General features: G+C 36.1%; 1 protein-coding gene across 1 annotated transcript in view; it reads left to right on the forward strand.

The window, feature by feature from the left end:
• The window catches only part of LOC124362320 (SH2 domain-containing protein 4B-like), a 107,484-nt gene that overhangs the window by 36,934 nt on the left and 54,376 nt on the right, over positions 1-16,174 (forward strand). The window contains exon 2 of the mRNA XM_046816729.1: positions 12,204-12,272. The gene's annotated coding sequence lies outside the window, so the exon portion shown is untranslated. The remainder of the gene's footprint in view (positions 1-12,203; positions 12,273-16,174) is intronic.

A 16,174-nucleotide genomic window follows, 5' to 3' on the forward strand; every position in this document is an offset into this window, starting at 1 on the left:
TAATTGGCAGTGAAAATGAGTAACGCCTACACTGGGTTAGTAAAAGTTCTACAAGTCAGTAAGAGATAAACACAGTCGTTTCGTACGACTAAAGACAGAAACATGAATTACATCAACTCATACATCTAATTTACATTTTGAAAACACCTGAAATCAAGCTAAGAAAGAATTCTGTAATTGAAGATGAAAGATTTAAAGATATATCAGGATTACGAACATTTGCTATTATTTAGTTTTAAAATAAAAACACGACTTTTCGAGGACTAGAATCAATCCTCTTCATAAAGTGTCAAATACTGGAACCTCAATTTTAGAACACACAAAAATCAAAGATAGTAATGAAAATGCACACGTCAAAGAACAAAAAACTAACATATACCTTAACCCAGCCCCATGGCAGAAGAAGCACAAAGGAAATACTACGTCGTGATATAAAATATATATCTCTTAAAGAATATACATTTTTGTTCGGCGTATTGAATGGTTCTTTTGCATTATTAAAGCTGTCTATTTATATTTGAAATCAAAATCAGAGGTCAGATTTCATTTCTCTAAACGTTGTGTGTATTTTACTATAAACATTTAAGTTATTAAAAAGATCTCACCTGACCTAATACTTGTATTCCTTTACCATTTCTGTTACCATCCTCCTTGTCGGTGACCGGTTGTTTGCCGAATAGACAGCGTCGGGTCATTTAAACACATTAACATAAACTAAGGCAAATACAATACTAATTACATATTTTACTAATTAAAAAAGTAATGATGACTGTCAGAACACGCCATCAACACAGTCAAGGGGTAAGGACGTGCTCTAGTTTTACCTCAATTGTTCATTTGAACCCATTCAAGTACAAACGCATTTAAAGGCTGTAAATTATTGAACATTTTGAAGGTAACGACTGGGAATGTCTTTGTTGTGGAGGAGAACCTAAACCTAAAAATATTGACATCTCCCGTATCGTGAGTAATGAGATTGTGGACTTCACATCTCTTAAGACAGTTGGCAAGGCCATGATAAAAATTGGAGAACTATAGAGGCTAAATTTTGGAAGCCACTCTTAATATTCAAAAGTGGCTAATCTCAATCAATCTTAAATGTTTGGAAACAGAATTGTCAAAGTATCATGGTGAAAAAATATGTTTATTTGTCATTTTTACTATAGATGTTTTGATTAAAGATTTTTCAGGTAAAATAAATACTATATAGTTGTTATTAATAATTCATTAGTTTCATGATTCAATATATTTTGTATATATTTTGGATTTCTGGATTAATTTTATAAAAAAATACTGCTGAGAGCTGCTCCGGGGCGAAAAATATCTGGTACTTCCCAGTATATAATCTGTGAGGAAGGCATGTTAAAAGCCGAGCGGCATCCTGGTTGAGACGGTTATGGCCAAAGCGACAGAGCAATGCGGCTGTGGAGAGACAAGTAACAGCTGATAGTCCCTGAACACCCAAGTGATGACGTCATCGCGTGGTGGGCTGGGCGCTTCCTGTTGTTGAATACATAAAGAGCGGTACCCGCATATTGAACCTGGAATGTAGGAGTGCAGTTGTTTTGACTTCTAATTTGTACGCTGTTCAATTATACTGTCTGTTCAACTACGTGCGGGGGAGGGGCAGGACGTACAAAATGGTACACTTGTGTATATTTGTAATTGCTTGAAACATAGTTTTACTATTTCAAAGTTTTACATAAGAGTAAAATCTACTATTGCACATTAAATATGTTCTATTCCATAGAGATACAATTTTTATAGAAAATAGCACAGGTAGATCTTGATGAAAGAAGTGAAAGTGATGGGTACAAGAGTTTTTGACCTGAGTTTGTGTTGATTTAAACAGTTTTTTATTGTAACTTAATGATTATGAATAAACCTTAAAACGTTTGTTGCACATTTCGTTAAGCCCTAAGAGAGTTAGTAATCCATAATATGAATACGATGCTAATAATATCTAGATCATTTTGTAGTTTATTACTGAGTACCAACCCTTAAGGAAAAAATCAAAACTTGAATATAAGCTGTAAATTTCAACCCAATAACAGATCTAATCACGCATCTACGTGCAGGTTCTAAATACGCGTGCAAGTCAGCCGTACTAAACGACCGATTATTTTGAAATGATAATTAATGTTACGGTGAGAAGTTTTAACGAATTACAACGTTTTATGCTGCTGTTGCCATCTGAAATACTCGTATACACGTTTATGATTGTAAACCGTCTTGGATATTTCGTCTTTGATAACACAAAATCGACAGTTTTGTCGATATAGATTAGATAGATTATAAGATTCAGAATATTCATTTAATATCCAAGTACAGACGTTTAGAGACGTCTTCTGCTCCTACGTGTGGCAAGTAAATAGTACTGTCATAATAAAAGTAGTGCCAAAAAGTATGCGTAATTTTTGAAATTAGAACACAGATATGCTTAGTATATTCCTTCCATAATTTTTCAAATACAAATACAATAATAAAATCATAATATTCAACTAAAGGCCAGAAATAAAAATAAAATAGATCTATCTCTAAAGGTCCAAACAGCGAGATATGGAATTTAAAAGGCTGAAACTTTCCATTTTGTAAACGAGATGGCTTCTTAACTTTCTGGGTAGCGTGTGGAATGTCACGGCCAACAGACAATGCGATGACTCAGTGGTATGGAATCTCCGAGCCACTTCTTCGGCTCCAGTGCGGCGTCTTTTAACCCAGTAAACTGTATCAAAGCAACCTGCTTGCATTTTAAATATTTCCTTTAAAGGCAGTATAATTTATCTTTTAGGCGGTGTGCACTGTCGAAGAAACCAATATTTTTTTATCATTGCCATTAATGCAAGCAACGGATATGTGAAGAATGGTCTGATGAAGATTGAATGAAGATTGCTCTGATACCCACAATAATAGTTTTAAAGCATTCATCTCCCACAAGTGATTGATAAACTAATCACAGTAAGAGGCTCATTATATGAATACTCTTATAAGTTGAAGCTCTCCATCTGAAGTTACTGGAGTTCCATGTCATTAAAGTTCTTATGTCTGCCTCGGAGAAGCATCATATCCGAAATAAAATATCTGAAATTACTAAAGTTACCGCTATTTGAGATAAATATTCCACCCCCCCTTTCTCTTTTCAAGTGAATTTTTCTTGGGAACAATTTATTCGAACATGTACGAACTGTGCATTATGTTGACTTCAGATTCCGAGGGGAGACTATACGTGTATTTGAGCGTTGGCATTGGGACTTTCTCGAGTTGAACACTTCGTGAATAGAGCCATGATATGCTCTTCCCTAACAGTTCTCCCACATGTGGGTAGTTGTTCTATATGAGTAATTTTGAATCTTAAAAATTCGTTTTTCAGACTACATCAACAGCAGCAACCATCGCCGAATGGAGCCACTACAGAATAATGTAGAGTGGTTTCGGGCAGCACTGTTAACCACTGCCAAACTGTATTTAGGCCGAGAATGTAGAAGAATTTAAAAAAATTCAATTGCTGGTGGGCTTTTAGACACCGTCTTATTTATCCCAATACATTTTGAAATCAAGGTCTGCTCTCCAGAAGACTCCATTTGAGCTAAACGAACCTTTACCGATTTCATTTAATATAAACGAGGGAATAGTAATCCATACGAATGATAAAATATAACCACCGCCACCTGCTCAATCTGTCCCAGAATTGTGCGAAGACAGAGGCTAAGGAATGTGTCGGTGGCTTGCTCAAACCTTACACGACATCCAAAAGACAAAAAAAAATCGAAAACGGATGACATGATAAACCCACCGAACGTCTCGCCCATCGAACCGTCCAAGTCGGCTGATAAAGGTATGTCACGTATCCTCGAAACCTATTTGGTACTCGGCCAAAACGTTAGCACTGGTAAAAAATAGCTCACGTCCTGCATCGCCTTCGTGACAAGCGAAGACGCAGTGTGAAGTATATGGAATTCCAATCATGTTCCTACAAGAAAACACAGGACCTCGACATCTCAGCGCAGCCATTGTCAAAACAAAGCTGACGGCTGACGCAAATCGATTATGTTTGACTCCTGAAGACCTTGAGTAATGTTAGTGATCTCATTTAAAAAAACACTGTAAATCGTAAATGATTTTTTTGTAGAAAATGTTCACCTATTGAAGTTATTAATATATAGTTGGTTGATGAAATACGAGATACTCCTATCTCCAATAAAAGCAATTGCACTATCTTAATTAGGTAACTGAAATTCAACATCATGTAGTGTTATTTCTTGTAAGAGTTTTGTATGCTGAATTTAAATTTATGAATAATTAATTTGGAACAAACGAAAGTATGTAATGATTAATTACACATACATTTAGTTGTTTTGGATCCCAGACCAATTTTGTACTTCCTTTATTTTACAAGGTAGGGGTACGCCGCACCACGTGTCGCATAGCGGACTTCGCTGATGTTGCATGAACAATTTCAAGTCTATAGTTCGTTTCATTCTCGATAAATCATGTGGAGAAATAGACAGATAGACATCATACAGAAAATAAATCATAACATCCTCCTGCACACAAAAGAGAAATTTTGTCAGCCTAGTGAGTGATAGGCTTCAATGACGCTCAGCAAAATTCCATGGCTGGATATGCACAACCATAAACTGAAATTATTCAGGCAAATCTTATATATTATACAAATGACTTTTCTCAAGGTATTTTGTTTTATGGTACATTCACATTTGTATTCTTTGAGTTAGGAAAACAGGATGACTATCACAAATACCGCCATTGTTGGACGCTGTAAAATGATTGTATATGTAGATATTGTGCATTTGTAACTGTCCAAAATATGTTCAGATTCTTCTAGAAATTATGATACACCACAAGATTCCCCCTGGTTTCGCGTGACTTTGGGGATTGGAGTTCACCCTCTCTTTCGTGTCTGGACTCGTCAATTACTTGACTTTTCCAAACAAGACATGTCATTGTAATACACGTGGAAGTATCTGTAATTGTCTGACGGTCGTTGAAAATAATACCATTTTGTGATAAGACATAGAAGTGACGTAATTATATGAATGTTGATTGAATACATCAGAATAAATAATGAATATAAATTGTAATTGTAATTTAAAATATTCCAACTACGTATAAAACCTTTTGTTGAATAATTAATCATTCCTTGATCATGAGGTGAATGAGTTGGGTATTTGGAAAAGAACATACATTTTAACTTACTTTACGCTGCTGTTTACACGTCCTAAACGTGTTTTACTATTACAAGATTCGCCGCTTCACTACGTAGTATGAATAAAAAGTGATGAACTGTCCTACACTTGTGTGTCTCTGGCGCCAAGAAGGCCACCCAGCCCGTATCCGGTGTGTGAGTGCGTGAACTCTTGTAGTTCCGTGATCGTGTCGCCAGCTTGACCTCTGTGGTGGACGTGCTTAGCAGTAGAGTCGCTGACTCGCTCAGTCCAATCAACAATCAATTGTTTACACATACCGACCCACGCCACAAAGACTCATGCTTGAGCACGTACTCCTACAACAGATTCATTCTGGTATTAGTGTTCAGTTAGGGTGAACGTAATTGTGGGTTATTCATTCATCAAACGATCAGGACGTTATCGTAGCTGAGTCAGAGCAATATCGCTAGGCTATCCTATTTATGCTCATTTTTGGCAAAGCTGGTGTTGCGTTAAAAAAAAAAAAATTAAACGCAACCATGTTATTATTAAAAATAGAAACATATAATTGCATTGAGTGTTTAAAAGTACTAACAAGTACAAAAAACTAAAAGAAGTGTTTGGATGTGTATTCATTTCTTTAAACCATAAAGCTCAACTTCTTAATAAGTAGTGAGGCAAAAGAGCACTAGCTAGACGAGGTGTCTGTTCTCAATAATAAACAGAGAGCACAAATGAAATATACTGACAATTAGGTAGTGTATATATTACAAACAACCCAGAATGCTGCCTGAACATCAAGGTCTTTTACAACAAAAATGTAACTGAACTACCGCCACTCAGTGACTAATTATCAGCATAATGTGAACGCTCGCTCAGTACTGCACGTGTGTCCTACACACTTCTTGGTAGACAGGCGGAAACTCGTGCGGAATTGCAGATTACTTGCAGTATGGTGCAGGTTTGCGTATTCCGTCCACAGATGTGAACACTCAGGTTTAAACAATGTGCCGTCGTCTGTCACATTACGCAGCCGGAATACGTATTAATGAAATCCAGTTTAAATGTTAACATGTTATAACCTGCAACACAGTCAGTGACTTGCAAAATATGACATACAGATGTCGAGCTGGTACAACAAAGCGCGATCTTACGGCCAGACCAAGGACCACCATTTACGGTGCTTAGCGCAACACAAACAAATTCTGTTGTTTGATCGAAGTTACTAACCCCGGTGAGACTTGTAGATTTCGATTGCCTATTCAGAGTATTTTCAGATATAGATTTGATTCAACCCACAGTTCTATCAGCCAAAAGAAGCGCATGTGTGGATGATAGAGGATTTATGTTTACGTAGTAGAAAGGATTGTCTTAAAATATATTTAAAAAAGAATGGATAAGGTTTTAAACTATTTTGCTTCAAGGAGACATACTGTGGTTTTGTCGCAGGATATACAGTATTAGAATACTTCAAGCTCTACACCCGTATTTCTGACCAGAACAGCAACTTAACATCAGCAAGAATATCCACCGGTGTCCATTCACCTAAAACGCTAGTCAGCAGGAAAAAGTAACAGTGGACATTAGGGATTCTATTTTAGTTTTTACATTTCTTCAAAGATTCATTTCTACTAAGTACCACCATTATTGTTACAAATCCCTAACTAGAGAAACGACGACGTTAAATCAGCAACAGTGCATGTATTTACATAAGTTCCTATCTCATTCAACAGGAAACGCAAAACAAACATGTACAAATGAAATAAATATTAGTAACCGACACGATATAAGTGGTAATACTTTTATATAGTGAAGTAATTGCGTAATAACCACAAAGTGGGCTGTGTAGAACTTCTGGAAGAGTGACCTGGACTCCGTCCTCTGTTTTGAGCAAAAACAGAAGGTTAAGTTATAATGTAAAACCTTGTTAAAATGTGTCTACTTTATAAAATATTTAAAAATTTTGAAGATGTAAAATCAGTTTGTTGGATGGGACGATATATATATAAGATAATATGTACATTATAAATTATATTAGTGCTTTATATTGTGTACAGATATAACGTTTCGGCTGGTCTTGCTTAGTATAGGAAATTTAATAGTTAAGAAGTACATTAGTAAACATTCCTAGAACAATACTCTATATTTTGTTTCCAAGATATGTTTATTTTCGAACATTTTCATTTTGGACAAGTTATATATGTTTCATTCTAAACTCTACTCGTTACAATCTGGGTTCAACGTATAATCAATTAAAAAATCCGAAACTTCTGTAACCGTCTCATATTATAAATTGTGCTTTGTGTAATCAGAATAAGAGAATTTACATCGAAGTTGTCTTTATGGAGTATCTTTAAGGTTCATGTTATAATACATGTTTCAATGCATGATCCTTAAGGTATGGGTAATACCACGCTACCACTGTAATAGGGAAATTTCTTACAGTTCGATATGAACATCATAGTGAAGAAATCATCCCCTATAAACGGAGGACTTTGCTGTTAGCGGTCTTGAAGTTTCTAGGGCCGTTCGCCAAAGGGTGAAAGGTCGAGAGTGATCAAATGTCAAGTGTTGCCGGGTGTTGTGGGCGTTGCCATGTCCGTCCGATCAGGTCATGCACTAGTCCCAAGGTTATATTTGCCGTTACGCAACTTTGCACTCGAGAAAGCCTCGGCAGGATAAACACTGGGTGGTGAAACACTGTCACCTCCGTACGTTCAACAACGTTGCAGATAATACGATTGATTTGATCCTATTAGTAGTGTAGAACAAGTGACCTTTTTTAAAATTCCATTTTGGTGATTAGACTACAGGGAAGTCAGTCAAACCCTTTCAACTTTTAAACCCTTTTTATATCCTTAGATTATCATAACCTAGACAGATTTTAGGAAAAGTAATTGGATGCGCCGAACCCCAAATATTTTGGGTAGGCGAAAACTATCCAAGCGTTGGTTACTCTAAACGACCTTAATAAAAAAACTAAGATAGACTTAAACCCATTTTCTACCTTATTTTAGTTTAAAGCGTTGTGGGAGATGTCTCATTTTAAAACTTATGACTTAAACATTTACAAAAATAAAATATGTTTTGTTTGATGACAAGCAGTAGAAATATTGTAAACAGATTAGATTTATTTATTTCATATTTATTATTATATGTTTTAAATTTACAAACTTACGACGAATCATCATAGATGTAGCATTACTTTATCAGCTTCATGTAACGAGGTACATATAATGAAAATCACCTTAGACTCACAATTGTATGTCTTAATAACATGTTAGCTTTCGCTAATGTACGTTTTTTTAGTGTCTTTTTTTAAGATGTCAAACTAAAATATATTTTCTGGCAAAACCTATCATTGGATATTTTGAATTCTTTTGATACCGTCCTATTTAGACCATCGTAACTGATGATCGATTTTGTCCTAGAGTAAATTTTACTATCAATTTCACGAAAACAGGGTCAAAACAATTAAAACTTAAGCATCATCTCAATGAAGTTAGTAACTAGAATCAGAATCGGTCAACAGAATTCGCTAGTGTTGTGTTAGGTCTTGCAAATGGTAGTACTATGCCTGGTTACGGTATCTTGTTTAAAATTAATCATTCTACTTGTATAATCAATAGCTGCCAATTACATCATTCGTTATGGTTTAAATACAATATTTAATTTATTATTCGGTTGTTTCAAAGTCCCTTGCCACGAAGCTAAAGAGATGCCAGAGTTTAATAAAACTCTGTTTACAAGTCCATATTAAATTGTCGCTGTGGGTAATAAATGTAAAATAGCTCAGGTTTGAAAGAAGTTAAACGAGCTGTAATTGGCTTAAGCATTTTGAGTGAATGAATTAAGACTCTACCGCTCACAATTATAAAAACTTTATTTTAGGATCTCTTTCTCACTTAGCCTATTTCTAACTTAGAAAATGGATATTCTCATAATATTAATATATGAGTTCTTATATTTAATACAATACTGAATACTAACATTCTTTCTATATAAGTCATCAAATAGTTGAGCATGTGCTTTAAGTATTTAACTACCTTTAGATATTGTATTCTTTTGCATCCTGTACATTACTCAAATGATTCCTTTTATTATCTCGCAATGAAATCCTTTAAATTTAATTATGAAAAGGCGTGACTTTACTTAAAAAAACAAGTAAATTTGTATCAGAATAAAATACTCTGAAATGAGCTAAAACGATATAAATCACTTGTTATATTTAATAAACATGTGGTTCTTCTGGACGTCTAAATAATTTGAATTGCCACCATCTTGGTATTACTTTAGGCTCTGGAAGGCTCAATTCCTTTAGTCATTGGTGCTCCACAAGTCCACATTATCGTTAAAGATGGTTTCAAAATTAATTTTCCTTGACAGTTTTTGATTTTGGAGATCACCATTAGTGCCTGGAAAATATTTATCTGAATTGAGCATTTGAGAGTGGTTAAAATGAGTGCGTTTATATGGAGTCTCGAAAGAGTCTATAGTATGAATGTTGAATTATTGTCAAGCTACTGCAGAGTAATGCAGGGCTGTATTATCCAGAGCGGACTGGAATGACATTGGAATGCAAATTAGAGATTGCCTTGACCGGGTACCAAGCAAGCGGGACCTGCTATTACAGGTACATAACCCGCAGCTAACCTAGTGACAGCGACCGCACCGCCGTAGTTGAGCACTGCACTGCGCAGCAACTCCGCGACCGCTTTCCGACCGCAGGCTCCACGTTGCTGAGGCTTTCACCGCTGCTGCAGCAGCCTCAGCCCGCTACTCGATACTGGGTCTGCAGATATATCATGACGGTTTTAAATCTATAACTTACTTGAGTGCACTTTCTAGTAGCATTACTGCAAGTGTTGGTGAAACGTCCTCGCGTCGCGTCCCTAGAGGACAAATAAATTGTGTGGTTTCTATCTAATCGTTTGCTATCTGGCGCGACAAGCGAAATACCGTAGTGTAAACATGTGGTAGATTGGTTATTGTCAACATCAAGGAGAACTCGTGTTATTCTGTTATTACACCGGATTATTCTGTGTTTTAAATGGCACAATCTTTTTTCAACTCATTCAATGTGATTAAGCAAATGGGCTTATTTTTTACCCTCAGCGGCGTAGTCAGGATGGTCTGGGAGTAGTAAAAATATGTTACATCCAACATACCCCTGCAGACCTCTGAGGCTTGTGTTTTGACTAGAAATTATGTGGCAGAGGACTTTTGAAGTCCTAACATAACGTCTATATTAAAGCATTTCGTTTTCATTTCAATCTTAAGGGAAGTGGTATTACGTATGTGCAAGACTCGAGAGTGTAGTAATGATTTAGAATCCTGCATTTATTCATTCAACTGGCATAAATTTCTTTTTGCGAAAAATATATTTATGAATATAATAGATATCTGTTAAAATGCAAGTAAACAAATTTTGTACAGGAATCGGAGACTGGAAGAGGTATAACTACTACTAGTATACCATCTTTACAATTTGCGGTATAAAAATTGATGCTAAATGTCCTATGTCACAGCACCAATGTAGTGCTAAGAGGCAAAAGCGCCGACTCCGATAGCATGCGCCGTGCACAATTTCAAGGGATCTAACAGTGAAAATACCTAACCTTCCTAATTAGGTCAGAGGAGATGTGAGGTCAATGCCGTCGCTGAATCACGACTATTGATTCTAGTGCGTAGTAGATTCTGTACGATGTGATTGATAATGTCATTAAGTGTATGCGAGGAATTTATCTGAATTTGTCAGTGTAAATATCTCATGATACTTAAAATATGCTGGACATTCGTAATATATCCGCCATGTCTAATCTTTTCTGGTAAGCCATGAAGATGTAAGATTACATTGTACTCGTACTATAGTGCGGTACCTTTATATTTTTTAGTTTTCACATAATTGTGGAAACGATCTCGTATGTGCGTATGTGCACTATCGTTGACTTGTATCCTAACCCCATCAATTGCGCCCCCCTAGGTCCAACAAGTAGACTATTAATAACGGATACCCTCTCTAGTTCCCGTGATCATCAAGCGGTTTGGTGTGGGACTCTGCCCGCTTCCTGTCCATTGTCTAGCCGCCGAACACTCGCTTCAATTCTGACCTAATTGACAATATCATTCTCACCCAGCATGGGCACAGTTTATCGCGGAACTTCCGATTCGATTTTAGTGCCTTTGGGTCGACTCTACTATAGAGTCACGAAATATTCCGAAATCACTTTCTGCTCTTCTAGAGGACATACAAATCAGCGGAAAGAATCATCGGTATGCAGTTGCAGTGGAACATTTTGTTTCATAAAACTTTATAACCTAGAGGTACATAGTTATGATATACTTCATATTTTGAACTTCGCGGTAAATAAATAAAATCCTCTGTTTAGAATTTACATTTGTAGAGCTAGTGTTAATACACTAAAAAGTATTTAATTAGGTTTGATGACCTATAGGTTTGAATTTGTTTCATAATCAAATCGATTCGATGTTAAACCCCATACACAACGTCGAAACATAAAGCCCGGCATTAATTATGATTTTTTAGGCTCAGCCTAAAAATCACAAACGTCTAACTTACGAGTAGTGTGGTTGTAGAGTAATACGTAATATGTATGGTATTTTATGTTACTCTATGGTAAAGTAATGGCATAATGGTTAACTTTGTCTCAAACATGTATCACCTACGGTTCATCTATACCGCATTCTGCCATTGATTAGGGTAGATTTAGGGTAGATGGAAATATGATTACTCATAAAGCTCAAGGCCGTGTGAAAAACTTTGTTTTGATAATTTTATTCCTACATTTTATTGATAATTAGTTGGACGTTCTACTAAAGATGACCATTGTATTTCCTTACGTAATCCAAATTTCCTTTCCTCCCAATTTTTGTTATTCCATTCTATAATATGAACTCAGCTGGAGTTACGGAGCAATGAGGCGATGTAATGGGGAAAAATTAAACTTTGCACTCCACTTTGAAACATTATGACTTCTCGCCATAACCCAAGTGGTTAACCGAAATCTGTGTTTACAGGCGGAGTCGTGACTGAAGCACCAGCAAGGATTGTGCGGCTTGCTCTTCGAGTTTCGCCTAGAAAATCTGGTAAGTGTGTACGTTTTCCATGTCACAATTTTAAAATTACAATTATTGGTGATTTCCACATGCATGAACTGGACACATTGAGTGTATTATTTCAAACATGTTGATGGAAATAGTGTGCGCCTATGTGTTTAGAAGGCTTTATGATTTTGATTAATGTTTATGGCATGTATTGTATTATTAATAATGTATTATATTAATATTCTATTATTAATGTATTGTATAATTAATTAATCCTTCCTATGTAACTACGTTCCACATTATAGTTTCGCTGTGCTTTCAAGCTTTGAATGATACATTACGGTTTGCCACTTAAGGTTTTCGCAAATAATAGTACATAGAGAATGAACTGAGAAAATGGCGTTGGCTCACACATTGACAACGCTATCTTTTTCTAACTCGTTTAGAAAGCGTAAAAACTACTGTGGTTTTTTAGAAAATTGTAATGTCTTCAGGTTATTACTGATCTTGCCCTATACAAACTAATGTAACCCTATTGTACATGGCAGATGTCTGTGGTATGATACAACAAAAGCGCGCCCCTGACTTACAAGACTGTGCAACCACCGGAAACGAAACTTAATCCGGAGCGGGAGACAATGGATTCTTGTCACCACTGGGCAGGTGGGAAACTAGGGCGATGAGGAAGGTTGGATTAATGTTGGTTACAATAATTTAAACGATATTGAATGCTGCTGAACCGTCAGCTTTGGCTTGGTAAAAGTCAGTGTCAGTTTTACCGAAGCGCGATGAGTGCAGGGAACTCCCTAACCAGGGACTTTGTACTTCTTAAGCATATAATCGGTATCTAGAGTCATTAATCTCTAAAGAGAAAATAGGAGTAAAAATCGAAAATTATGGTGGGATATTACTATGGAAACTTCTAAGTTTTAAAGATTATTGATGAAAAAACAACTAAATGAATGAGGCCAAAAATGTACTTCATTCTGATTCTATTAGTTTTATTATGGGTATGATAATGAGAATGTATCTTCACAGAGCGGGCAGTCTCCGGGAGGATTCGCTCTGTAGAGTGTGTGACGAGCAGGAAGAGACTGCTGAACACCTGCTCTTTGACAGTCCTGCAATAGCAAGGGAACGCTACACGACCTGTGGTCGCCTGGACAACAGTGGCAATTTTTCTCAGGGGATCTGATCTCGGCGATTTGTATAATTAATGGCGATGTAAACTAATGGCCTTATACCACACTTCCGAGGTGCGCAAAAAGGCCCTTCTTATAAGTACTTCTTGCGTACATTTCCTAAATTAGACTGTGTCTTTGTAGCCAAGGTTCCACAGTAAAAGGCCCTTCAGGCTAAGTGCATGGCAATAGGCCACTCCTTAGAAGAAGATATTCTCAATTCTGAATACTAGGTCTGGTATATTAACTTTCAGAACCCAATACCCGATATAGGGTATAAAACTATATCGCATTTAACCCAAGCTTATAATCATGGAATAGGCAAGGTAGAATGTATTTAAATAGAATTTCTGATCTGTTCTCGAGCGAAAGACGAATCCGCAAGATGAGTCACCATGACACAAACCTGTTGGGTCACGAGCCGCACCGCGCACCCACTGAGAGCCAGTGGGACGCAGCCCGCCCCCGGTCCGTTTCGCCATCTGTTATGCCACGACAGGTTAGGATATCGATATCGCACAATTTCACATCCCGCCGGGTCGACTGATGTCCCTCGGCTGCCGGCCAGCAGCGACAGTGGGCTACCCGGTCCACGGATTGTCCACGGTGGCGGACGGATGCGGATTCGTCACGGCAGGTACGTAACCGCAACCGCGATTGCAGAACCACGGGTTCACTGTTTTTACGGCCGGTTTGGTCGCGACAACGTGCTGCCCATTCGAGGCTCGACCAGTCATCATACCTTACTATTCATTTAGAAGGGTCTGTGTTCGATATTTCTTAACTTTTGTTTGACACTTTTCAAGTAAGTTGATATTTTAAGTAATGTACATTCTACTTCTTTTTATTCCATCAGGTTCCACTCTAACTAGATTCTATCGTGGATATGGATCGAATATTTGAGGCTAAGGTATGTAAGTACTTTTTGCGTACATTTCCTGGATTAGACTGTGTCTTTGTAGTCGAGGTTCCACATTAAAATGCGTTCTATGTCCTTTTCCTGGGTATGAACTGTGCCTTCGTATCTGCGGTTACGTTATACGTGCGTTCTATGTGGTTTTCCTGGATGTGGACTGAAATGTTATGGCTGATTCTAGGTAGGTATATACGTCGTTTCTTCGGTATATTCTGAGATTCTACATCTGAGGTTCCAAAGTATATTCCACGACTTTTTCTTGATATGAGTTGTGGCCTTTTCACCTTGGGGGTCCAACGTATGTATTATTCTACGTCGATTTCTGAGCACAAAACGGGCTGTGAATTAATGATCCTTCTGTCAATGGTTCAAACAAAAACAGAAAAAATCTCAAAAGGTTGCGCAGGTGTAAAATCTCCTACACCTTATTTTATATGTTTTGAATTCATCTCAATAAAAGTCTGCTCAAACCTTATTGAAAGCTTTTGTAAATTCAGTGTATACATTTTAAGATTCTAGGAACCCTCTTTAAGTAAATAAAATTGCAAATTAATTGTCCTACAAGTGCAATTAATTTATATTCCATGAAATATCAGTATCTGAGATAATGAATTAATTATGTTATCTAACAGCATTTATATGGGTGTAGACGTATTATGTGTTCATTAATGTTCGAATGTTTGATCAATATAGCTGCTTTACAACTAACAATTACTGAGACCATTTAATAAATTTATATTAAACTTGATTCTACAACTCTTAATTTCTCTTTGGAATAAAATTTTCAAATAGAAATTGTGTTGATAATGCGCAAATTAAGGGGAATATAAACATTTCTTGATTTTAGACATCTTGCTTCAATTTTAACATCTAAGTTAATTTTTTGTAAAGTTTTTAATTCAGTTGATTATTAAAAATTAGTGTTCTTAATCAAATAAATATGATCTGGCACGGTTCCGTGTCATATTCAGTAGTCATATTTTTACTCATTAAAATAAGTTTTATAATAATCAATTCATTAAAAACCATTTCTTTGCTTATATTTTACAAAAATTTTATTTTTTAAATGTATGCATCGCTTCTTTTCTTTAACCTCATGGTATAATTATTTTTATTAAGAAAATTTATTAGTCCAGGAGCCGAAAGAAAATTGGTATTGTTTAATCACATAAATAGTTTTTCTTAATATTGATAGAAAGAAATCGATCATCAGCCGCAGTAATTTTGGTGGAATTTTCTCAGATCGTATTGTTCAGCTTGGCATATTTAAAACCAACCGCAACACAAAAATAAATGACACTTAAATAAATGTTAAATCAGTGTCAGCAATCTTATAAAAACCCCAAAGTTAAGACTTTTATCTAATTTTCTGACGACGGTTTCGCCATTTTTTTAGTGTTCGTCAGTCAGTTTTGAGTGTCACGTAAATAAATGTAAAGTCAGCGTCAGATAATCATGTAATAACTCAAAATTGTAACTTTTACCTAATTGTCTGACGACGGTTTAACTATTGTTTAAGTGTTAAACGGTCAGTTTTTAGTGTAGCCTAACAAGCTAAAAAATAAGGAAAGAAAAAATGTCGGTATGGAATTTCGTTTAGATTTTCGTTAAGTTTTGTTAATTTCGTTTTGTTTTTACATTTTGTTTTACACATTTGATACACTCTTATTTCGACCGATTTCTTAGCCAAATTTTCCCTTTTGATTTCAAGAGTATCAGATTGTGTGTTTATAAAGTTTAAATTGGCTTTAGTCTAGATTATAAAGTCTTCTTAAATAATCATAGCAATACCATCATTTAAATATCAAGCATCATAATCTATGCTTTAAACGCATTGTAGCTTTACG

Source organism: Homalodisca vitripennis, chromosome 5 (genome assembly GCF_021130785.1).
Source record: "Homalodisca vitripennis isolate AUS2020 chromosome 5, UT_GWSS_2.1, whole genome shotgun sequence".
In the NCBI taxonomy this organism is placed as follows: Eukaryota; Metazoa; Arthropoda; class Insecta; order Hemiptera; family Cicadellidae; genus Homalodisca; species Homalodisca vitripennis.